Source organism: Citrus clementina, unplaced genomic scaffold, assembly GCF_000493195.1.
Source record: "Citrus clementina cultivar Clemenules unplaced genomic scaffold, Citrus_clementina_v1.0 scaffold_9, whole genome shotgun sequence".
Classification (NCBI taxonomy): domain Eukaryota; kingdom Viridiplantae; phylum Streptophyta; class Magnoliopsida; order Sapindales; family Rutaceae; genus Citrus; species Citrus x clementina.
This window is the reverse complement of record NW_006261964.1, coordinates 16,754,082-16,780,763: the sequence shown is the minus strand read 5'-3', so window position 1 is coordinate 16,780,763 and position 26,682 is coordinate 16,754,082.

Sequence of the window (26,682 nt, the reverse complement as noted above, 5' to 3'; positions counted from 1 at the left end):
TAGGCTTAAAAATTTCTTGTTGGATAACGATTTTTCAATGGGAAAAGCGGACACAACTCTTTTTGTTAAGCATAAGAACCAAGACATACTTATTGTTCAAATTTATGTTGATGATATTATTTTTGGTTCTACTAATGAGTTGTTGTGTAAAGATTTTTCATCATGTATGAGCCAAGAGTTTGAGATGAGTATGATGGGAGAGTTGAAGTACTTCCTTGGTCTTTAAATCAAACAAAAGGAGGAAGGAATTTTCATAAACCAAGCCAAGTACGTGAAAGATCTACTCAAAAGATTTGGCTATGATAATGGAACGGCAAAAAGCACTCCTATGAGTACTACCATCAAGCTGGACAAAGATGAGAAAGGTAAGGAAGTTGATATCAAGACTTATCGAGGTATGATCGGATCCTTACTCAACTTGACTGCTAGTAGGCCTGATATTATGTTTAGTGTTTGCTTGTGTGCTAGATTTCAATCTTGTCCTAAAGAGTCTTACATGCTTGCTATCAAACGCATTTTTCGATATTTAATTGGCACTATTAATCTTGACCTTTGGTATCCTAGAGGAACTCATATTGATTTAACTTATTATTCGGATGCCGATTTTGCTGAGTATAAGGTTGATAGAAAAAGTACTAGTGGAACATGTCACTTCCTAGGCCATTCTCTTGTCTCTTGGTTTAGTAAGAAACAAAACTCGGTTGCGCTTTCAACCACCGAGGCAGAATATATTGCCGCAGGTAGTTGTTGTGCACAAATTTTATGGATGGAACAAACCCTTGGAGACTATGGCATTAAACTTGATCAAATTCCTATCTTATGTGACAATACTAGTGCTATAAATCTTTCCAAGAATCCCATTCAGCATTCTAGAACTAAGCATATAGAAATTAGACATCACTTCCTTAGAGATCATGTTCAAAAAGGAGATGTCGTAATTAAATTTGTTCCCACTGAAAATCAACTTGCGGATATCTTTACAAAACCTCTTAGCGAAGAGCATTTTATAAAGATAAGACATGAGCTTGGAATGATGAATGTTGAATCTTAATTCATGCTTTGTATGGCTTGATATGTTTGTTGCATGGCTTGATATGTTTGTTATCATATGGATTTATGCGTCATAAATTAGATAGCTTGATTTGCTTGTAAACTTATGATTTTATGATTTTGTGTTTCATGCATTAAATGGCTTATTGAAAAGTTTTAAATCTCTAAATGATTTAAAATAAATCAATTTTTAAAGCCGGAAATAAAATGGTGTGTGTAGTACAAGTATAGGAGCTAGCAAATATTCCCTTTTCATTCTTCCGGAAAAACATTCTTTCCTATTGATCTCTCTCGGGACAAATTCCAGACAACCGGATTTTCAATCCGGAAAACCGGATTAGCTTTGGTTGGTCTCTGGACAATATTCGGATGACCGGATTTTCAATCCGGAAAACCGGATTTGCTAAGTTAACTCACTGACTCACAACCGGTTCACCGGTTTGAAAAACCGGAAAGCTAAATTTGCTTTGGAAACTTGCTGGAACAAACCCGGATTTTCAGTTCAAGAAATCCGGAAAACTGATTTTGAAAGGAAGTTCTCGAAACCGGCCAGCCGGTTCATGAAACCGGCAAGCCAAAAGCGAGATAATTGGTCTCGGGTTCATTTTCGACTAACCGGATTTGCAATCCGGCAAGCCGTTTTTGCATGTCTTGAATCTGTTCTCGAACCGGCTTGCCGGTTAGCAAATCCGGCAAACTGGATTCGTGCCCTTTATCACTATTCATCTTCTCCTCTCTTGTTTCGGTTTTTCGTTTCTGTTCTCTCTCAAAACCGTTTCCATTTTCTCTCTTTCTCACTCCAAAATCCTTCATTTTCTATCCTTTTCACATCAAATTGAATCTCAAAAATCATTCCCCATCTCATTAAGAACACAAAACCATCCTTGAAACCCATTTTCAACATCTAAATCCTTAGATCCCAATTCCAACCTAGGTTTTGAGCCAAATTTTCTCTCTCTAGATTCTCACTCTCAAGCCATTTTTGCTCCAATTTATTTCACCAAATCACTTTCCATCTTCATCATCTTCATTCTATTTGGTGTTTTTATCTTCAAATCCAACAAAATCACCATGTCAAGCTCTCGGCCGGTTCGTAGAAAAGGCAAAGAACCGGTTCAACCATCCACACAGCCACGGGAAGTAAGGGGCACCTCCAGTCAATCCACCTTTGAGTCCATTCATTTTCAGAACAAGCAACACTTGATCAAACGGTTCCAACAAAACTTTCGGACTCGTGAGGTACTCAACACTTTCTTTGTTTTACCGGATATTTTGCATACTCTCCAGATTAGTCATAGAACTTTATTTCAATTGTTGGGAGATGTTGGTTGGATTGATGCATTATTGATTGAGGAGAATGTGTATCCCGACTTGGTGAAAGTATTTTACTCGAATATGGATTGTTCCGCGGAGAAAGAGAATCGAGTAATCACCACAATTGGAGGAGTTTTGATTGAGTTTAATGATTCGGACTTGGACAACATCCTAGGATCTTCCGATGATGGCTTGGACATTTTTTCTCTGAGGAAACCTCTTGAAATTGATGATTATGTTCATGTTGATGCCGTTCGTAATATTTGTCGGTATAATGATCTTTCTGTTGAAGACTGTACCATTCATTTCCGCACTCAGTGTCTTTGTCTTCAAACTCATTTTTTGCTTCGTATCATCCAGTCCATTGTACTTCCTAGATCAGGACATTTGGATGAGGTTTCTCACATGGATGTCGCCATGATTGACTGTATTCTTAGAGGTCGCCCGGTTGACTTGGGTTATTCCATCGTTCGCACCATGTTGAGCATTCCAGCCTTGATTACCTGCTCTCTTCCTTATGGTCATTTCATTACCCGAATTCTTAAATTCTTTGAAGTGCCGATTCTAGAACCATCTTGTAGGCCGTCCAAGGGTATTGGAGATGAGGTTATTATTGGGTTAGGCTTTGAGTGGAAGGATGGCACTTGGGTCAAATACAGCGATAACAAGTTCACCTTTCTAGCCCCAAGTGATGATCGGCCACTTAATGTTGTGATTCCAGCTGATCAGCTTCCAGTTTTCTCACTCTCATTTCGAGGGCAACGTAGGCGCCGAGTTTCTTCCACGGTTGCTTCAGTTCTTAGTGCATCTACATCCGCTTCATCACCTCCTCGACCTCCTACCTCTGGAGATGTTACTCTTCAGCAGCTTATGGATGAGGTGCGGACACTTTCGGTGCGGCAGACTGAGCTTCAGCAGGAGCAGCAGCTCATTCATGGCCAGCGCCTCCTCTTCGAGCACTTCGGCATTCCATATCTGTTTCCACCTCTTTCACCTCCATCCTCACCACCTGAGTAGTATCTTATGCTTGTACTTGGACACACTTACATTTCATTTACTGCATTGTGTGTTCTTTTATTTTCGACTCTATAGATGGTTATTATGCTTTTCGGTTTATGTATTTGTTTTGGATGATATGGATTTGTTGTGACTATTTATGTTGGATGTTATGGATTTGTTTTTGAGTGATTATTATGGATTATATGGATTTTCTTATGCTTATGGATATTTTTTTTACTAATGTGCTTATGTTGCGATTTTGATGATTGATAGGGAGAGCCTTTTATTCTTTTTTATGATGAAGGGGGAGAATGATTTAATATGTGTTATGAAAATATGCATGTATCTAGGGGGAGCATGTATGCAGGGGGAGTTTTTGTTAAACTATTTTAAAATCATTTTTTAACTTGCATTGATTAAGAATGAGCTTTTTCATAACAACATTAAAGTTTTGAATGTGCTTTGTCATCATCAAAAAGGGGGAGATTGTTAGCCTATATGGCTATAAATATTGATTTTGATGATAACAAACCACATGTATTTATTAAGTAAAGATTTATGAATTGTGCTTTTATAATAAGAAAATGATGTTATGGAATTAAAGCATTTTGGACTAAAATGAAAGTAATTTCAAAATCTTTGATAGTGTTTTAAATTTCGAATTTGGACCTATTTAAAACTATTTAAATATTTTTGGGTCATTCTATAATTTCATAAGTTTAGGCGAAATCATAATTTTAGAAAGTTTGGGATTAATGAAGAATTATTTAGAAATTCTGAAATTAGACTTATTTGTAAAGTTTCATAACGTTTTGGGCTATACTACAGTTTTATAAAGTTTTGGGGTCAAACTAAAAATTTAAGAAAAATTTCACTGTAGCAGGTTACTGTAGCATCCGGCTTACCGGTTATAAAAATCAGAAAACCGGATTCTGGGCAGAATGTATCTAGAACGAAAACGACTTATCGGATTCCGAATCCGGCAAGTCGGTTAGGCAAAATTTTGAATTTTGCCTTAACGGTAACATAAATCCGGCTTACCGGATTCCATAAACGGCAAACCGGATATGCCTGAAATGTGAGTAACGGCTAGTTTTCGAGCTCAAACTATAAGAACTCAAATCCAACTCATTTTGAAGCTCTCCAACAAGCAAAAACAAAAAGCACGCGTGATATCTTGAGCCTTCAACTTGCAAAACACAAATCATTGAATCATTCATTGTTCTTCATCTTTGAATATCTACTCATTGAATGAGTTTCATTGTAACTTTCATTTCTTCAATTCATTTGTAAGAATTTGAGTGTGTGAGACACTTGAGTGAAGAGATTAGAGATATAATCTCTTGTTGTAAAGGTTCATTGACACCTCAAAGTCAATTGTAATCGTTGAAGCCTTGGAAAGGCTTGGATAATGAAATCCTCGAGCTTGGATCGCTTGGAGGCGTGGACGTAGGCGGGGATTGCCGAACCACGTAAAAATTCGTATGTTTGTTTCTCTTCTCCCTTACTCTTTAATTATTGTGCTATAATTGAACTTATTATTTTCAATTATTGTTAAGACATTAGATTGCTTATTGTGTGGATTTGTTAGGATAAATTTTAAAATTGCAATTCACCCCCTCTCTTGGGTTGCACACTTATATTTCAGACTCATCATCAGAGGAGAAAAAAGAAACCAACTCACGAGAATATGTTCCTAAAGCTCCATTTCCTCAAAGGTTAGCTAAATGAAATAAGGAAAAATCCACGGGTGAGATTTTTGAAATCTTCAAATAGGTAAGTGTTAACATCCCTTTGATTGATGCTATAAAACAAGTGCCTTCATATGCTAAGTTTCTTAAAGACTTTTATACTAAAAAGAGAAATATTCACGTTCAAAAGAAGACATTTTAATAGAAAACGTTAGCTCTATACTCCAATATAAAATTCCTTTAAAATATAAAAACCCAGGCTCCTTCACTATCTCATGTAGTATAGGGAACCATACAATTGAGAATGCTTTGTTGGATTTAGGAGCTAGTATAAATATGTTACCCTACTCAGTATTTGTGAAACTTGAACTTGGAGAATTACACCCAACTCCAGTGGTGTTACAGCTTACAGATCGGTCCACGAAAAATATCTTGTGATATTGTAGAGGACGTGCTTATCCAAGTAGAAGAGTTTTATTTTCTTGTTGATTTCATTGTAATTGACACTCAACCAATCTAGGATTCAAGGAAGTACATCCCCATTATCCTAGGCTAACATTTCTTAGCAACTGCCGATGCTCACATTTAATGCAGGACTGGAAATATGCAGTTGTCCTTTGGCAACATAACTATGGAGCTAAACATCTTCAACATTGCAAAACAACCTCACAATGCAGATGATGGAATTGTTGAAGTGGATTTAATAGAAGCATTAGTTGATAATATTTTTCTTTCAAACCTTAGTGATGACCCTTTACAAACGTGTTTAACTCACTTCGGTTTAAATTTTAATATTGACATATCAATCGATAAGGTCAACACCCTACTTGACTCAGCACCATCCATGGACACTAATAAATGGAAGTCAAGAGTTGAGCAACTAGCACCATCAGAGAATAAACTCATCTCATCATCAGAATTACCACCGAAACTCGAGCTCAAACCATTACCCAATACTTTGGAATATGCATTTTTGGGAGAAAAAAGAATCTGCTAGTAATTATCACATCATCCCTAAATGATGAACAAAAAGGTAAGTTGTTGGATGTTTTAAAAGAACACAAAGAAGCATTAGGATGGACCAAAGCCGACATAAAATGTATAAACCCAATAGACTGCATGCATTACATTCATCTTAACATGAAAGAAGTTGTTAGAACTGAAGTCCTTAAACTATTAGACACATGTATCATTTACCCTATTTCTGATAGTTCATGGGTCAATCATGTGCAAATTTTCCCCAAAAAGTCAGGAGTCACAGTAGTTACCAATGCTGATAATGAATTGATACCCACTAGAGTGACTACAGGATGGTGTGTATGCATTGATTATAGAAAGTTGAATTCTGTCACACTTAAAGACTATTTTTCTTTACCATTTATCGATCAAATGCTTGATAGATTAACAGGCCATGAATTTTATTATTTTCTAGATGGCTACTCAGGATATAATCATATCCACATAGCACTAAAAGATCAAGAGAAGACCATTTTCACTTACCCTTTGGCACTTTTGTATATAGGAGGATGTCATTTGGATTACGTAATGCACCTGCTACATTTCAACGATGCATGTTAAGCATTTTTTCTGATATGGTTGAACGATTACTTGAAGTCTTTATGGATGACTTTTCTATTTTTGGTGACTCATTTGATCAATATTTACATCATCTAACACTAGTTCTGTGGAGATATATAGAGAAAAAATTGGTCTTAAATTGGGAGAAGTGCCATTTTATGGTAAAATAAGGTATTGTTCTCTGTCACATCATTTCATGCAAAGGTTTTGAGGTTGATAAAGCCAAGGTGGATCTCATTTCCAATCTTCCTCCACCTAAAACAGTCAGAAAAGTAAGATCTTTCCTTGGGTGTGCTGGTTTTTATAGATGTTTCCTTAAAGATTTTAGCAAAGTTTCTAGACCCTTATGCAATCTACTTACTAAGGATGTACCTTTTATCTTTGATGATTCATGTCTTGTGGCATTTGAAAAATTAAAGTAGTTGTTGACATTATCACCCATCATTCAGCCCCCAAACTAGAGCTTACCATTCGAGCTTATGTGTGATGTATCTGATTATGCAGTAGAAGCAGTATTAGGATAAAGAGTTGATCGAATTCCCCATGTTATTTACTATGCTAGTATGACATTGAATGATGCACAATTGAACTATTCAACCACTGAAAAAGAAATGCTAGCAATAGTGTTTGCATTAGAGAAATTTCGATCTTATCTTATTGGTTGTAAAATAATTGTATTCACAGATCATGCTGCTCTTAAATATCTTCTCACAAAGAAAGATGTAAAAGCTAGACTAATTCGTTGGGTGTTACTTTTGCAGGAATTCGACTTGGAATTTAAAGATAAGAAAAACACAGAAAATGTTGTGGCTGACCATCTCTCTCGTATCCATTTTGACACAATTATGGAACCATTACCATTGAATGAATCATTTTCAGATGAGCAATTGATGAGTATGGAAGTATTACCATGGTATGCTGATATCGTTAATTATATTGTTACAGATGTAAAAGCTAGACTAATTCGTTGGGTGTTACTTTTACAGATGTAAAAGATGTAAAAGCTAGACTAATTCGTTGGGTGTTACTTTTGCAGGAATTTGACTTGGAATTTAAAGATAAGAAAAACACAGAAAATGTTGTGGCTGACCATCTCTCTCATATCCATTTTCACAATTATGGAACCATTACCATTGAATGAATCATTTCCAGATGAACAATTGATGAGTATGGAAGTATTATCATGGTATGCTGATATCGTTAATTATATTGTTACAGGTCAACTTCCAGAGCATTGGACCAAGCAAGACAAAGCCAATTTTTGTTACGGAAATAAAGAATTTCTTTTAGGATGACCCTTATTTGTTCAAGTACTGTGCAGATTAAATTGTTAAACGATGTGTCTCAGAAAATGAATTTCAAAATATCCTTTCATTTTGCCATGAACAAGCTTGTGAAGGTCATTTCGGTGCTAAGAAAATAGCTACTAAAGTTTTACAATGTGGTTCTATTGGCCAACTATATTTTGAGATGCTTACACTTTTTACTCTTCATGTGATAGGTTTCAACGAATGGGGAGCATTACATGAAGGAATATGATACCACTAAATCTAATTTTTGTGGTTGAGATTTTTGATGTGTGGGGTATCGACTTTATGGGACCCTTTTCCCCCTTCTTTTCGCTATCAATACATATTGGTTGCTGTTGACTACGTATCAAAATTGGTAGAAGCAATTCTGTGTAGAACCAATGATCACAAAGTGGTGATAGGATTTTTAAAAAGAAACATTGTTTCACGATTTGGATTCCCTCAAGCAATAATCAGTGATGGTGGTGCCCACTTTTGTAATAAATCATTCAAAGCTCTTTTGACAAAGTATTCCATCACTCACAAAATGGCGACCCCATATCATCCGTAAATTAGTGGCCAAGTTGAGATCTCCAATCGAGAAATAAAGCACATATTAGAAAAGACAATGAGGCCATACATAAAAGATTGGTCATTAAGACTCGATTATGCATTATGGGCATATAGAACTGCTTTCAAGACCCCGATTGGGATGTCACCCAACAGGCTAGTGTATGGAAAAGCTTGCCACCTACTTGTGGAACTCGAGCATCGTGCGTACTGAGCCATCAAGAAGTTCAACTTTGACATGTAACAAGCTAGCTCAGAAAAAAGATTACAGCTGGTAGAACTTGAAGAAATTCGCAATGATGTATACGAAAATGCCAAAATTTACAAGCAGCGAATGAAAGTCTTTCATGACAAGTAAATTTTGAGAAAATCTTTCACTCCAGATCAGAAAGTACTTTTATTCCTAGGTAAGTTACGCTCTCGATAGTATGGCCCCTTTATTGTTCACACTATTTTTTCCACATGGGGCAATTGAAATTAAGAACCCAAAGAACGATATCACTTTTAAAGTTAATGGCCAAAGATTAAAGCCATATCTAGAGTACCAACCACATGGAGAGGACACGAAATAAATTTGAGTGACCCACTAGATTTGAATTGAGATTTTTCTTTTTTTTCAGTGATTTGATTTTTTTTCTTTCTTTTTACTATTTTTTTGCTTATTGAAATTATTTTTGGATAAGTGTGTTTGTTTAACCATTAAGTTTTCTTTCATCATTGTTAATCATGAATACCTCAGCTAAACAGATCCTCTTAGACCTTCTTAGACGACTTCAACGTGTAAAATATCATCTCAGAAGTCAGATTTGATTTTGTAAAACACATCATATTTGGGATCTACAACCACCAGAGTTAGTATCCCATGTTGAGAATTTAGAAAGACAACTCAGAGACATTGAGGGAGGTATCTTCAACATTCAGTTGGAGCTTAAGGTAAATTCAATAAGAGGACAATTGTAAGTTTCTTTATGTGTTTTAGTTTGTTGTTTCGTTTATGTGTTTTAGTCTATTACCCCAGTTTAGTGGCGGATAACGGTACTCCGTGACAATCAAGTCGGTTACTTCAGTTTCCCATGATAATTGATCTTCTGAGGCGAAGGTATGGACAGAAACGAGATTTTAGCAAAGCTTCACAATCAATTCCATTCACTTCCTCAGAATGCCCTCCTTACAATCTATAAAGCTCGATCCAAACACATACGATTGCTTATGCGGAACAACATACCTGCTGACATCCGCTGGTTAATCAAGGCCAAAGTACGATTGGCTGGTGAGTTGCCTACAAAACTTATTGCATACATGCCTAGTTGTGGTAAAGGAAATTATGCAAGAAAACGAAGAGCTCGAAGAATTTTTGTTGCTTGTCATAAGTGTGCTAGAATGAGATACAATAAAAAACCATATTCTTTAGGAATGGTGTCTGATAACAGGGAATACAAGATTCAATTCATTAGGGATGGCTTGAATAAGGAGTCATTGGATGATATTCTTTTGTCTCTTGAAACGCATCCCAATGGATATGTACAATGAGCAATTCTCCAGTTATGGCCATTATTCTAGAAAAAACATGCACGATATAGTTTCGGGAATCTGACTATAAATGATCATATTTGCCAATTTATAAGAAAATTGGATGGGAAGCCCATCCTCAACCCATAGAGGGCGTTCAAGTCGTTTCTGGACGTAAAACCAAAGGAAGATGTGAGTCACAGTCGCAACTACCTGTAAATATCCTTTTGCTTCATTGTTGTTTTATTTCACTGTTGTTTTATCATTTGCATTATTGTTTTTAATTATTTTATTTTATCATTGTTTGTTTCTTTTCTTTTTTATTGTTTGCTTTTTTACTCTCGAGCCATGTGATTTACGCGTTAATTGACACAGACATGCTATCTCATACACAGCTGTAACCCACTGTCATCAAGATTCTTAAATATGATTTTTTTTTGTAAGCACTCACAAATTATTTTTGAAAAGTATCCCAATGGCGGCTACTCCCAATAAATAATTCAAGAACAATTCTGTGCTTTCGGGATTTAACTATAGCAAACATAAATAGTTCGTTGAGGCAGCCATAGATGTTGGTCGAAGCATAGCAGGGAGAAAATTACACTTGGTGTATAGAGAAGGTAATCGAGGGTTATCAAAATTGGTCTCAGAAGCTGCTTTTGTCATAGGAAGCCAAGTGTTAGGCATCATCCCAAGAGCCCTAAAACTTTTAGGCAGTTTGTCTGACTCATCGACTGGAGAAGAGTTAGTCGTCTTAGGTATGCAAGAGAGAATAATTGAAATGCTAAATCATGCTTATGCTTTTATTTTCCTACCAGGAGATCTTACAACTCTAGAGGCACTTATCACATTAGCATCTTGGGCCCATCTGCACATTCACTAGAAACTCATTGGTTTGTTAAATGTCAGTAATTTTTATGATGGCTTCATCGCATTTCTTAACCATGCAATAAAAAATTATTTCATTCCTTCCACAGAAAATAAAATTTGCACCACCTAAGTGATGTCTTCTAAACTCTACTTCTTTCCTTCAAAACATTGAGGACAGTGTTTTGTTCTGGTTGTGGGGAGGGAATAGTTGACAATTGTGGAATCTTGGTTAAGTTTTTACTAGTTTTTATTGTAAAGACTAACAGTGGCTAACTTTTTGTGTTGAAGATGGCTGAATATCGAGTGTAGTGACTTTAGAAACGCATCTTCTTGGATTGAAAGTAAAACAAAAAATATTTCAGACATTTTTTTTCTTTATTAAGCTTTGACAATCATTTTTTTTTAACTTCTTCTTTCTAATACCTCCTTTATAAATTTTAAATTTTTGAGTCGAATATGGCTGAATATTGAGTTAGTGACTCTAGAAGCGCATCTTCTCAGTTAAAAAAAAAACCATTTTTTTCTATCATTTTAAGTGTAACTTTTCTAATTAGTTTTTCTGCATCATTTTCACCTTTCTGCATGCATATTTTCTTTTCATATTTAGAATAGGTTGAGGGGTAGAATGTCGTTTGAACCTAAAAAAAAAAAAAAAGGTTATGTGATTTTTTTTTAACATTCGATGACATGATGACTTTCAAATTTTAGTATTTGTATTATCTTTGGTCTTAAGCGATATTACGCCATGTTTGCTATTCTACATGTTGATGTTGGAGATAAATATGAGTTGCTTGAAGGAATGCACATGTCATTAGGGGTGTTCACGGATCAGATTTTACAGATTAGACATCAATTCATATTTGATCTACAATTTTGCGGATTATAATTTTTCAATCCAATCCAATCCACGGATTGATTAAACTCAATCCAAATACAATCCATACATCTGCTGATCGGATGCGGATTTGACTCAATCCATATCCAATCCATACGTCTGTGGATCGGATGCAGATTTAACTTAATCCATATCCAATCCACCATTTTGCGCATTAGTTTCTGAATTAAAAATTTTTAGGCCTCCCCAATCCATGAACAAATGAAATTAAAAAAAAATCTAATATAAAAATAATTTTACTACCAATTAAATTTAAAATTGAATAAAATTTAAACAAATTAATTGTTTAAATAAAACTAAAATAATGCATTCAAAGTTTCAAAATATAGTACATCGAGATTAATTGTTCAAATAAAGCTACAATAATACGTTTAAAGTTTCAAAATATAACACACTAAGATTAATTATTCAAATAAAGTTACAATAACACATTAACATAACACCGAAATTACTTGTTCAAATAAAGCCACAATTAATTGAAATGACGAAGTTTCTGAAACCAAACACAGTCTGATCCTTGACCAGAGATATTGCACTTGTCGAAAAGTGGTAATTACGGAGCCGTCAATGATGGGAACCAGGAGAAGTACGGGTGGCGATCTTGAAAGTTGTGATAGTGCAATTGTTTGGCTGGAACCAGTAATTGTGAAGTGGCTCGATGCACTCGGGGAAGAAGATGGCTTGCTCTCGCTGGAATCACGCGGCCGACGTCCTTCAAAACGGTGTCGAGAGTGTATCGAACCAGTATTGGGTGTTGCTAGTGCGTGTGACGGCGGGGAAGCTTATGGTTTTTTGTTTGCAAATTGTTGGTGACTTGGCGTTACGTTACTTTGCTTTTGGGTGAATTTGTAAATTGTTGGTAACTTGGAGTTATGTTACTTTGCTTTTGCCAGTGCGTGTGACTTTACTTTTATTTTGTTTTACAATTTTTACAAGTTATATTTGTATATTTGATTATTTAATTATTTTTTATTTAATATTATTATTAGGTAATGGCTAAGATATGTTATAGTGCTTATGTAACTATGTAATGTCACATTTATAATATTCTTTAATTAAATTTATAATAAATTTTTAACTAAATATATATATATATATATATATTTTTTTTTTTTTGCGGATTCACGGATTTTTACGGATTTACAAAAGTAAATCCATATTCAATCCATCGACTGCGGATTTTTAAATTTTCAGTCCATATCCAATCCACAGATCCACGGATCGGATTTATACGGATCGAATTTTCATGGATCAGACGGATTGAGCGGATCGGATTGGATTCTGAACACCCCTAAATGTCATAATGAATACCAAGTGAGTTTTTGAGTCTGTCATTTTTCTTGGAGAGTAACCTTTTTTGTCAATTTTTCATACAACTTAGCAGTTTATTATTTTATACATGATCTCTAGATTTCCTTTGAGTCAATCCTCTAAAAGAAAGAGAGAGAAAAAAACGTGTAACTACATATGGAAGATTATTTAGAGCCTTAAAAGACGACGGAAATGCCATCTTTGACCTGTTTAAACCTTTCTAGCCATCCCTTTTGTGAAATATCCATATTTAACCATTTTGAGCCTTTAAAAAAAACTTTTTTTTGTCAACTTATCATCTTGACCTACTCCGATTTGGAATATTACCCGATGTCTTACAAGTTTTATCACCTATTTATATTTGAGAAAAATGTAAATAATTATTTTGTTTAGTGAAGTTGTACCAAACAAAAACAAAAACAAAATTGTTTAAAAAAAGAAAAAATAATAACTATAATAAATAAGCGAAATGCACTTTGTAATTTCCAAAAAAAATCTCTATTTTTTCTCAAATATATATTTTGTTTTTCTTATTTCCCCTCATTTGTTAGCCATGTCCTTAGCCTAGTTACGTCCTAATAAAAGTCCTTGATTTTAGGGATCTATAGACTGAAGTAGAAGCTAGTTATATGGGCTAAAAAGATGTAATGATGCATAAAAAAATGAATGCATTGGGTTGACTAGCATTTTGTTTGATTTCAGATCGTGTATTTTTAAGCTGTGGGCATATTTCTTTCATCTTGGTAAGAGCATGTGATATTACTTCTCTATTATTTTCTCTCAAATTTACCATTCATTGGAGTGACTATTTTTATTAGGTTTAATTTCTTTGTGAGAATGTTACTACTTCCAATGAGATTTTGGGGTTTGACATGTCATTCTTGAAAGTAGCTGTGACAAAGTCTACTGGGCTGATTCATGCAGATGGTTAATGTGAGAGTGATATTTCTTTAGATTGGAGATAATGTTTATACTTTTATTTGATTGCTATCATTAGTCTGATTGAATAAACATGATTGTTTTTATAAAAAAAAATATTTTGGGTTTGAATTTTGTTTTTACTTTAATTGCTAGGGACTAGCAATAAGCTGGTTAGGGGGTGTGTTGAGTGTTAAAAAGTGTATATTTATAAAGGAGAAAATCGTCATTTTACACTTCAAGTTTCACTAACATTCCTACTTTTATGTATTTAAGTCTCTTGTGATTTAATTATTTGTGTTGTATTATAATTAAGTATTTTATGTGTTTTAGGGGAATTATGTTTATTTCACAATGAACGAGAGATCAGACAGCAAAACAGACATCAATTTTGAACTCAGGACAGTCGAAAACCTTAGGAAGAGCATAAAATGAAAAATGGCAATGTTCACATGTATGGTACTATTCACATATACGGTACTGTCCATGTTACTATTCATGATACTGTTGACATATACAGAACGATGATGTGGCATTGACTGATAAGATGGCACGATCCTATTGGACTAAAATTCTTATGTACTGTTGATCGGTGACGTGGCAACATGTTAGTGGACCAAAAATTGTGCGTACGGTACATGCATATACACGGAATTATTTATAACCAAACTGCATCACTATTCAAGCCGCCTCACTATTCAAACCGCGTCACTATTCAAGGTCAAACCGCGTACTGTTGACACGTGGCGCAATCCTCAACGTCTAAAATGTTTTTAATCCGATGGCCATGATTTACTCAGTGTATCTATAAAAAGTGGGCTTTCCCCCTTAATTTGGCATCCCTGAATTCATTTTTTAGCTCTAATTTTTGTAATTCCTTATCCATCTTGTATTTTCTACGTATTTTAATAAATTTCCATTTTACTCCTAGTTCAATTATGAGTAGCTAATTTTTTTTTTTTAATCTTGGGTTAAAGGTGAAGTCTCAACATGTGTCATGGGCTTTATTTGGTAAATTTACTTTCGCTTCCCCTCTAATTATTGTGGATGTTTTGACTTTTCGTCAACAAATAGTAATAATCTTGTTTAGATACCGCACTGGTTTAACCGACTCCCTAGTACAAGGTTATTATTATTTGGCACAATAAGCCCTTAGTACCATATTAATTAGAGTGTGGTTCATGAGAAGTGGAAACCCCCCTCATGATTTAATTGGCAATAATAAGGAATAATTAGTTCATTGTGCATGTTGATGCAAATCCAGATACCCAAGCACTCCATTTTAATAGTTTTCTGTTCAATTTATTCTCGCCATTTCAATTCAAATTTTAGGATAATCTAAGTCACTTTCACCATAAATCCAACCACCCACTTAGTAAATTAATTCTACACATAATTAAAATCCACCTCCTCGTGGGATCGACACTCGTCACCATTAATCTATTCTACAATAGATTCGTGCACTTGCGAGTTCAATAAAATTTGCACAACAAGCATAACTAGTATTTCACAGAACACCTCTACCAGGTGGTAATTTTGATGATCTCAAGCAGAACAACTGAAATAGGAGGTAATTCTTCAGACCATAAGTAAAGCACCTCGATCGGGTGGTAATTTTGGTGACCCCAAGCATGCCACCTCGATCAGGAGGTAATTTTAGTGACCTCGAGCATATGGGTTTGAAGAGACATTGGAGCAAGTCACCAGGAAGTAAGACTCAGTTAAAATAACCGCCACAGATCTCCTCTGAAAAATCAGGGCGCGTATTTAATCCATTAATGGTTATTGCCACGATCTAAGGTCATGGGCTTGTGGTGTTCATAAAAACCCTAGGAAAATCACGCCAAGGGGGTAAAAAAAAAATTTCTTTCTATGATATTTTTTTTACTCTTTTCACTATTAGAGAGTCTTTATCCATCTTTACAAAAAGAAAAAAGAAAAACTATTTATTTTATTTACTTTTATTATGGGAAACCTATAAATTAACTTGAGCGTCGGAGAGTTTACGCCAAAAGAAAGTTTAGGGCATTCTCAATGATTGGCAAGTCGTTCCACCACCACATAAATTTAATGTTGATGCAAAGATCTGAGATCGAGTCACTAACTAAATCAACCTAATTTCAGCATCAACAAAAATCAAACAAAATCCATGTCATTGAAAAAACTTTCGAGCAACTGCTAAGTTACATTAATTGCAACTTAGAAATTGACCTAAAATTAGTTTTTCATAATTATTAAATTATTTGAGTAGCAACAAATTAGAGAAACTATTTGTGGGTTTGCTATATGTTATAGCTGGTCTCACACAGCAAAACCCCAACTTTCATATTAGATAAATATGACGAATTCGAGATGAGTTGAATTTATATTCATGCAATGGGGGAAGAGAAAGAAAAGGGTTAACGAGAGCTGAAATTACAAGAAAAAAACAAACTTTAGGAAGAGTAGTTTTCAGCATATACCTAAATTTTCGATTAAACATATATACACACACATCAAGTTTTCGAAAGTTATATATAGTATTCATAATTGATAGACAAATAAGTAGTTGTGCATGTTGTAGAAGTTATTGTACAGACATAACTTCATCAGTTGAAGCCCATCAAGTGGCCTAGACAAATTGCAAAAAAGGAACGTATATTAAAAGCCGACTATATATGAACGTTATATTTAATTTGAAGAGGAAGTTTATGTTTGGTTTATTGATACACGATGGCCCATCTAACGATGCTCCTGAAATATCTCAATCATATTCATTGCTACCATAGGTTTGCAATAGAATTTATTCCTAAAACGTTATTATTGGATACTGTCATTTCATTGCACAAATTTCATAGTTATCAAAATCAGTGTGCTTGTGCAATCACTAATGGCGAGTAATTAATAGTGTGGTAAATCACTTTACTTCTTTCGTCTCTAGCTCACTTGTGAGTAAGTACTTCAAGAACCATGCATATATATCGTAAAAGAAGTTTTCTTTTTCTTTTTCTATCTCTTTCAATTGTTTGATGAACATTAATTAATGCAAACCCCAATTAAAGTATGATAACTATTTCGTAAATTTAGCTAATATCAAAGGTATGGTACCGAATTAATGCATGTATGACATGTGTAGTTTAAATAAACATAACTATTAATTACATGGTGATTTTTTAAAATAAATATACACATAGCATGCATGCATTAATTGGGCGTAACACTATTAATATACTCTAGAATTGCTCATGAACATAGAGCAATTCTTTGTTTAGTTAGAATTTTTAACTTACAACCCTAGTAAATGATGTGGCATAACATTGTTGATGAGTATAAATTATATTCACCGCTAATTTTACTACAATAAGTATAATTTTTTTGGTACATATGGGCTCCTTAAAAAGAGCTATGATAAAACAAAACGGCGATAAGCCACCCCATACAAATCATGAAGAAGAATGTGATTGATAGAAGCCGGAGGAGAATTAAAAATATGTAGACCCACAGGTAGAGAGTGAGCATAATTAACAAGAACATCGGTAGCAAAATTAACCTCGTGATAGATATGCATAATGTCAACATGCCATTCCCGCTTCAAAAGCTCCTGAATAGACAGTGTCAACTGCAAATAATCATTAAAAGGTACAGAGGAGCTAGCAATCAGTTGAGTTACACATAAACTATCCACTTCCATTAATAGCCACCGAATCCCAAGCTCCCAAGCAATCATTAACCCTTGATACAATAAGTATAATTAATGTGTCCTTAGCACAATATTATTTAGGGAAATTATCATTCGTATACCCTTAGTTTACTCTGTTATCAAAAATATTACAACACTTTGAAGGCGTATCAATCGTCCACCCTAAGTTGACAAAATGTATCAGTCGACCACTAAACTGTTAGTTGCCGTTTAAATATGATGACGTCAAAGGGGCAATTTGGTCTTTTCATATGATACAAATGAAAATTTAAGGTATACAAATGATAAAAAGAGAATTTAAGGGTATACAAATGATAATTTTCCTTTACTTTAATTTAAGTTTCAAGGGTAAAATAGTCACTTCATTGTAATTCCGTTAACTTTCAAATGGCAACTAATGGTTTGGTGGTCAGCTGATACGTTTTGTTAATTTAGGGTGGACGATTGATACACCCTCAAAGTATTGTAGTATTTTTGATAACAGAGCAAATGTAGAGTATATAAATGATAATTTCCCTATTATTTATTATATTGGACAAAATCAGTTTGCTTGGGCAATCACTAGTCCACTGATAAATCATTTTATTACTTTCATCTTTCACTTTAAGTAATAATTCAAAACATTTTTCAGAACCAAGCACATATGGTTAAAGATATATTATATATATACATGTATATATTTTTTATCAGTTATTTAGAAATAGATATGGTCTTCACTCAAGACTGATCGAACAGTCACAACCATGAAAGCTCAAGTTTGGTGAACATTAATGCAACACCCAAAAGCTCCAAAATCCTAACCGATCCATAATTCCACCCAATGAGAAGATTACACACAGCCGGTCTCATTGAAGACATAAGCCAGCTCATCAGTAAGTTGATCATGCTTCTTCCACACTCCATGATCTGGATTCTCACTTGCTCTTTTATCTGAGTTTCTAGCAGCGAGGAACTAATCTGGACAAGGCTTAGATCCATCAATTTAGCCTTTGAAACTATTGCCTCTTATGGAGGAGAGAACTTGTGATTTCTATATTTTAGAATTTGCACGATGTTGCTTGATCGGCCTGGTGAAATTGAAAAGAGAAACTGAGACTAAATTAGGAGCAGGATTTGTGCTAGTAGATGCCATCAGATCTAACCCTGATACCAAATTAAGTTTTATCAAAAACTTCGGAGAGTGTTTGGTTAGCAAGAAAACGTAGGAAAATAGAGAGAAAATGAAGAATCAAATGAGCTAATTTGAGAAAATTGTGACTAGATTCATCAACAAAAGAGTTGTGATTATAGCGGTTTATATAGTAGTGATTAGTAGCATCTATATTCAAGGTTGTTTTGTGAACTAGCGGGAACAATAACAAACTATCAGTAATAAGGGTTTTCAAAAGGCTTTTTAAATGAAATTGTCTATTTACAATACTTGCCATGTATAGTCAACCGTTTCAGAAATAAAATTTTTTATTACCTGCAAATCTAAAGCATCAATTGAAATATTGATTTATAAGGTTCAGTTTATTCGATCATCACAGAGAAAGGAAATTCAAAGAAGGAGATCAAAGCACGACGAAGAGGTAGCGTAATGTTTAAGGGGATTATTTAAAAAAGAAATCATGGTTATTTTTAGAATTAAAGAGGTTTCATAAGAAACATTGTAATCTTTATAGAATTTTGATAGGATATTTAAATAACAAAAAAGGATTTTAAAAGATATTTAAAAGGGTGCCAATATTCCAACTTCTTCTTTTCTAAACCTACATTTTCTTTTTTCCATCATCAAAACTCGAGTTTGAAGTATCACTATTATTCTATAAGAGAAAAATTAGAGATGGACCACGAGCCCTGCCAATTGAGGAAGGCTCATGAGGGCTCGTAGATAGGGATGGCAAAAATTCCCACGGGGACGAGTACCCTCAGGGATTTTCCTCATTTGGGGAGGGTATGGGTATAATTTCATACCCAAATTCTTATTCGGGGAAGGGACGGAGAATTTGTTTTACCCAATTTCTTATTTGGGGAGGGGACGGGGATGAGGTGGAATCCCCATGCCCTACCTATTTCCCCATTTTAATTTTTAATTTAATTTTTATTTTTTAAAATTACTAGTAAATAAATAATAAAATTTGAATTATAAAATTATAAGTACTGGTAAAAATAAAAAAAATATCAAAATATTTATATTATTAAACTTTTAGGCTTAATTAACTAATTAAAGTCCTAAATTTTTATTTAGGACATTAAAAAGACCGAACAGATTTTATTAGCCCAAAAATTTTGTTTTAATTTTAATATTTATTAAATATTTTAAACTTAAATCTATTTTTTATTTATCTTAAATCTATTTTTTATTTATCTTAAATCTATTTTTTATTTATTTTTAGTTGTTATAATTGCCCACAGCAAATCACAATTTTAATATCTAATCTAATCTAATATTTGCTCTTGATTTGCTTCGACTTAACTATTGTGCTGTAAAGAAAATAGTCCACATTTATAAAGTGCCCACGCCACCATTGAAAAGTTAATTTTGAATCTAAATTTGATTTTATTTGTAACAATTTTGTATTAGGCTATTAATTTGCTCATGATAGTTTGTATCCCTTGCATGCTGCGTTACTTACTAATTTAATGTATGTGACTTTTGTAATGGATATTAATGTAAGATATATTTCGAACTTTACTTTTATTTGAATTTTTTATTTTAATATGATGAACTCAAAATCGAAAACAAAAAAAAATGTATTAGTTATTCGGGGATCGGAGATCCTCGGGGATCCCCTATTATTATTCGGGGAGGGGATGGGGATTCTCTTAAATAATTTTGACGGAGATGAGGACGGGACGGGGACATACGCAAAATATCGGGGATGGGTACGGGGAGATTGGTCCCTTCCCCTCCCCTCCCCATTGCCATCTCTACTCGTAGACTACCACGGTACTGCTCACCATGTATTTCGTGCCATCTCATACCTAATGTTTTTTCACTTAGGCCCTGCCTAACATGTGTGGGCCCGAAAAACGTTCAATTGGCCATGCCTAAGAAAATAGTATGACAATTTTTTAAAAATATTTTTAAAATGGCATGTCAAGTTGTTGGTGTTTTTTTTCGAGCTCATGTACTTTTTCTAGGTCTATGTGCCTTTATTTAAATTGAACGAAATCAAAATTTCAAAATTTAAGTTTATATTCAATAATAATAAATTAATAATACTAACAGAATGTAATACTAACTATTAAGTTAGACCTTACAGTATTGTAATCCTTTTTTAATTCTTAACAATAACAACAATGATAATAAATTTTTCTTAAGGGTTGACTTAATTGTTAACTTGAACTTACATAGAGTCATAACTCATAGTTCATAATAATATTAATACATATATTTTACAAAATCATAATATTATCTATTCATTTAATAAATTATAAGTAGAAACAATTAGAGTTTATTTTTTAAATTAAAAATTAAGTGAATTTAAAAAACTTATGTAAATAAAATATATTAAAAGATTCAATTTCAAGTTATTATAAAATTATAAAATTTTAAATTTACTTTCATTAAAAAGTAAAACGTGCTTATGCAGGCCTTTTCATGTATGTATCATGCTTTGTGGGCTACCAAAACATGCTTGTTCCGTATCGTATTGTAAGGACAGGTGCCGTGCCATGTGCCGGCCAGAAAAACTTATGCGGATTTGTCCTACCATTTTAATATAATGAGGTGATAAGACAACCTACTAAAAATCTATTATGAGATAAAGTCATGGGTCCCAATATGAGACGTACAGACTACACTTAAAATAAATTGTAGTGGGACTACTAATGATGCTACATTAATTAAGGCTCTGTATTTGCTACATAGCAGAACCTTATTGAACTGTCTCAATATAGTTTCTCTCCTACTACACACTCTTTAGTCCACGTTTGGTTTCTCTCTTATTTTTAGCTACAAGTTAACAAGCAGCAAAGCTACCAAAAATTTTCTTGGTGCTATCTTGTTGCTGTTTCAGTAGCAAACAACACCTAGAAATTAGTCTCTAAAACAATATCAATAAATTAAGTAATTAATCTCTAAGACATAATTTTCATATAAAGCATCAAATCTAGTCTACATATGAAAATCTCTTAGAACACGTCCATAAGTTGTTAAAAATTAACATCCCTATTTGAGGATTTATATATAAATTCAAAATTAATTTCTTGGTTTAATCTTTTAGTTTTAAGTCCATCATTATTAATAGTAAATGGTTGTATTAAACCAATAAAAGGAGTTTCCAATATTACATCTTTTAAAATATCTTTAGCACATAAAAATGTCGTTTCGAAACAATTCCTGGGGTTACAAGTATTAACCTTGGATAATTTGTATTTGGTTTTTAATTTTGATCTATTTGCACCTCTAAGGCTTTCAATTGTTTTCTCATAATATTTTGTAGACATTAATCCTTCTCGTATACAACTCAAATTAATCAGTTCATGTGTCAAACAAAACAATTGTTTCTAATTTGAATTCATTGTTTATTAAAGTCAAACACTCCATCTTTGGGGTGCAATTTGTGAGAGTATCATAAGGAAGTCATCAGCTATGTCTTTTCCCTCTGTTTCATCATCTTGATTATCACTATTTGCTTCTTTAATAATTTCTTTTCCTTTTTTGTATTTTGTACCAGTTTCCTCTATTAATTTGGAATTTTGTATTTGTGCAGCTTAAGTTGTTTTATATCATTTTTAATTTGGTGAATTTCAGTAAATGCAAAATATGGACTTGAGCATAGAAGAATAATTCAAGATATATGACAAAATAGTCATAAAATAATTAGAAAAACAAAGCAAACAAATTACAATTTGTACCTAAATGGTAGGCACTTGCCAACATTATACAGTCATAGAATGTAACAACTTAACTGCTAGTTACTTAACATAACTCAGCAACTATATTAATAACTTATTCAGCTAATGATGAGACACACATGTCAATTAACTCCAAATAATAATAGAAACTCTAGATAAAAAGCCATTAAGAACCCCAACCAAATAATACGTGAGCTGCGACCACAATATTGGTTTAGGTTAAGTTTAGATTATTGATGGATAAGAAAGCGAAATTCAATGAAACAAACTATACAATAAATATTGACAAATACGTACTGTTGAGAAATAATTATGGAATAGAGCAATACGGTTATCCCTAGCTAGCTAGGAATCACAAGTATGGCATTAGCTGTACTACAACTTAATTGAATTTCTCGAAGATTCAATTGAGTAGTTGTCTTTTGTTTTTATTTAAAAAAGAAAAAAAGAAAGAGTCCTGTAAAATAGTGTAACTAGTAAAATTTAGGAAAACTGCAGCAACATCAATGTTAAAAATTAAACAAAAGGCATGTCATTGAAACAATTTTCGCACAACTCCTAAAATTAGCTTTTCGTAAATTGAAAGTTGTTTGAGTAGCAACAATTTAGAGGTGCAAAGAAACTATTTGTGTGTTCTTGTATGTTATAGTTAATGAAACATAATTGTTTGGGGAGAAATAGAAAATGTAGCAGAGCGCCACGTGTCGACAAGTAGAATAACTCCAACATAATTCAAGGTACCTCTCATAACTTGAGAGTAACTCAAGATACTCCGCTTAATTCGAGAATAATTCAAGGTACCCCGCTTAATTCGAGGTACCCCTCATAACTCGAGAGTAACTCAAGGTACCCTGCATAATTCGAGAGTAACTCGAGATACTCTGCATAACTCCAGCATAATTCGAGGTACCCGGAATAACTCCAGCATAATTCTAGGTACCCGGAATAACTCCAGCATAATTCAAGGTACCCGGAATAACTCCAGCATAATTCAAGGTACCCGGAATAACTCGAGGTATCCGGCATAATTCGAGGTACCCCGCATAACTCTAGAGTAACTCGAGGTACTCCGTATAACTCGAGATACCCGACAGATCTGATTCAGGAGAATCCTCTGAAAAAGTCCGCCATGAGAAATGTCTCCATATCTTGAAAGATAATATTTGATTTTGTCATAATTAAATATCAAAATGTCATACTGAAAAGGGGGGACAGCCGCTTGCTACCTCTGCCAAAAGTGAAGGACATTGTTCCAAGGACAATGGTCCTCAGTCGCCTACCTGAGAGCCACTGCAAAGGTACCTTGGACCACTCTCCAGCACACACCACATTTCCAAAGGGTGAGATACGCCGCGAACGCCTTCTTGATTCCCAAGCATACACATAACGGCCCAAAAATCATGAAAAGGTAAAAAGACGTGAAAGGTCTGAAAAAGGATAGCCAATAGCCAAAAAGGATACGTCACGTGGCAGTTGAGGTACTCCATATATAAAGGTGTCTAGGTTTTATCATCCATCATGTTCTCATTCACTCACACTCCACAAAATAAGCTTTCTTCAACCTTAAACCTTGATTTACAGAGGGCTGGCAAGCTCTCTTTACCATTAAAAATATTGAGTTTGCTAACTTGAGCTTCGGAGTGTGAACGCCAGGGTTCCCCAGCTTCACCTCTAACCTCTATTTCATTGTTTTGCAGGTGTGAAGCTCGTTTCGAAGGCCATTTTTCTTGGTTCAAGCCTTTCACCATTGTTACCACTTCCCTCTTCCCTTCTTACCTCCTCCGAATTCAGAAGCACCGAACACAACAAACTAGCGAGGTACCATGTTTCCCCTAAAAATACAAATTCATTGTTCTGGATAGATTTGTCTTTTCCTACCCCCAAAATCTATCGAAAACAATTGGTGTCGTCTGTGGGGACAAGCACAAAAAGCCTCCACCGCAGTTATCAAACTAGTTATTGTGTGTGCTCTAATACATGCACTCGACGTACCTTCTAAGGGTTTAATGGCAGATCCTACAAGGATAGGAGATTACAGCAGTGGTTAAGGTAGTGAGCCCGCAAGGAGAGTAGCCCGTCTCGCCAAGGGCAAGGCTGTCAAACAATCGATTGGTATTTGCTAAGATGAGGAACCCATCTCTCACAAGCATTTTGACGATCTTGCCCATGTAATACTTAAGGCGGTTGGATCTCGGGTACCTGAAAGTTCACTTTCACCAGTGACGCTGGATGCTCCAACACCTCAAATAGACCAACAAGCTATGGTAAGAAAAAATGTACCCGAGGCCAGCAAGCCAAAACATGGGCCATTGGGTAAGCATTCAAAGTTTCAAACCTTGGGCTCTTAAGACGAGCGTTCCACCGCCTCTTACAATTCCTGCAGCAGCCAGGGTACAAGGCGTGGAAAACATACCCATGAGGATCTCCATGACAAGTTAAACGCTAAAAGGGCTTCTCAAATGGTGGTGACATCATCAGATGCCCCTAGGGTACCTCTCGAACTTGTGAAAAAAATAGAGAACCTGGGAGCCCAAGTGAAGCTCCTCTCCGAAAAGCAAAACATCACAAGTGCTCCAACACTGACGACCTACCACTCGCCATTCACTATGGAGATTCGAACAATAGTTCTTCCCGAAGTGTTCACCATGCCTCAGATACCCCATTACTCGGGTACCATTAATCCCTCGGAGCATACTGAGTTATATCGTGACCAAATGCTTATCAAGGGTGTGGATGAGAACGCCTGTGTAGGATGTTTACACACACACTCACGGGCCCTACAAAGTCATGGTTTCAGTCATTGAAGGCGGGTAGCATATCTTCTTCCCTACACCAATTGTTATCCGAATTTACTAAATGCTTTTCCTATGTTTCCACTCAAGATAGGGCAGCCTCCAAACTTGCCTTTATCAAGCAAAGGAAAGACGAACCTTTGGTGGAGTATGTGAACCATTTCAACCAAGAGGTGTTGCGGACCGGAGCATTTGGAAACCAACACACACTGACCCATTTTGAGAAAAATTTACGGTTGGGCAAGTTATGACGTTCTTTTCAAAAGAAACGCCCACTTTCATATGGGGAAACTCGTTCCCAGGTATTATGGCAGATAGAGATGGATGAGAAATGTCATTTAAAGTGCCAAGAAGATAAGGCGAGGTCACAAATAATAAAGAAAAGCCCAAGAGGACGGAAACCTCAATACCGAGGGTACCCCGAGCACGGAGCCCTCCACGGGTTGCCCCGCGGGGACGAAAGTATAACCCTCAGGGTATCTCACAGGTACCTGAACCTCCAAGATTGCTACTACCAGAGCAAAGAGAGCCAGCACCGAGGCGTCGGTGTGAATCTTACAATCCGCTAAATCGTTCCCCAGAGCAGATCTTCTACCAGATTCGGGATAGTGGCCTTCTCCGTCCGCCCAAGCCAATGAAAAAGTACCCCAATATGAAGCATAGCCTAAAGTATTGCGAGTTCCACGAGGACTTCAACCATAGCACAGGCGAGTGTTTTAGCTCACGTGAGGAAATTGAATATTTGATTCTTAACGGGTACCTCAAAGAATTTGTTGCTGGCATGAGAGAGGCTCGAAAATCCATGAAGTATGATAAGGGCAAGTGGGTAGCTAATGGCAACCCTGAACGAGAGGTGCCACCGGGACATAAGAAAGGCGTGTATGTTCGGATGATCACTGGCGGACCGACTCTAGCTGGCCAATCCAGGAGGACTATCAAAAGCTATGGTAGATTGTTGTCATTAACAACTAATATTAGCAGAGAAGTCAATTTTAATGGATGGGGCACGCCTTAGATACCCCACCATCCCCCACCGATCCTTTTCACAGAAAAAAATACTGAAGGTATCTCGTACCCCCATGATGATGCCTTAGTAATTACGTTGAAGGTTGCTACTGGTAAAGTAGAAATGACTCTTGTAGATATCGACAGCTTCGTCGATATCATTTTCAAAAATGTCTTTAATCAACTATTGATTGAGTCGCCAAAGATCACCCCATATGCTACGCCTCTTATTGGGTTCGCCAGGGATATGGTCATCCCAAAAGGCATCATCATATTGCCCGTTACCTTTGGTAAGGTACTCCACTGTATTGTTCATATGATTGATTTTCTTATTGTGTATCACCCGGGTACTTATAATATTATACTG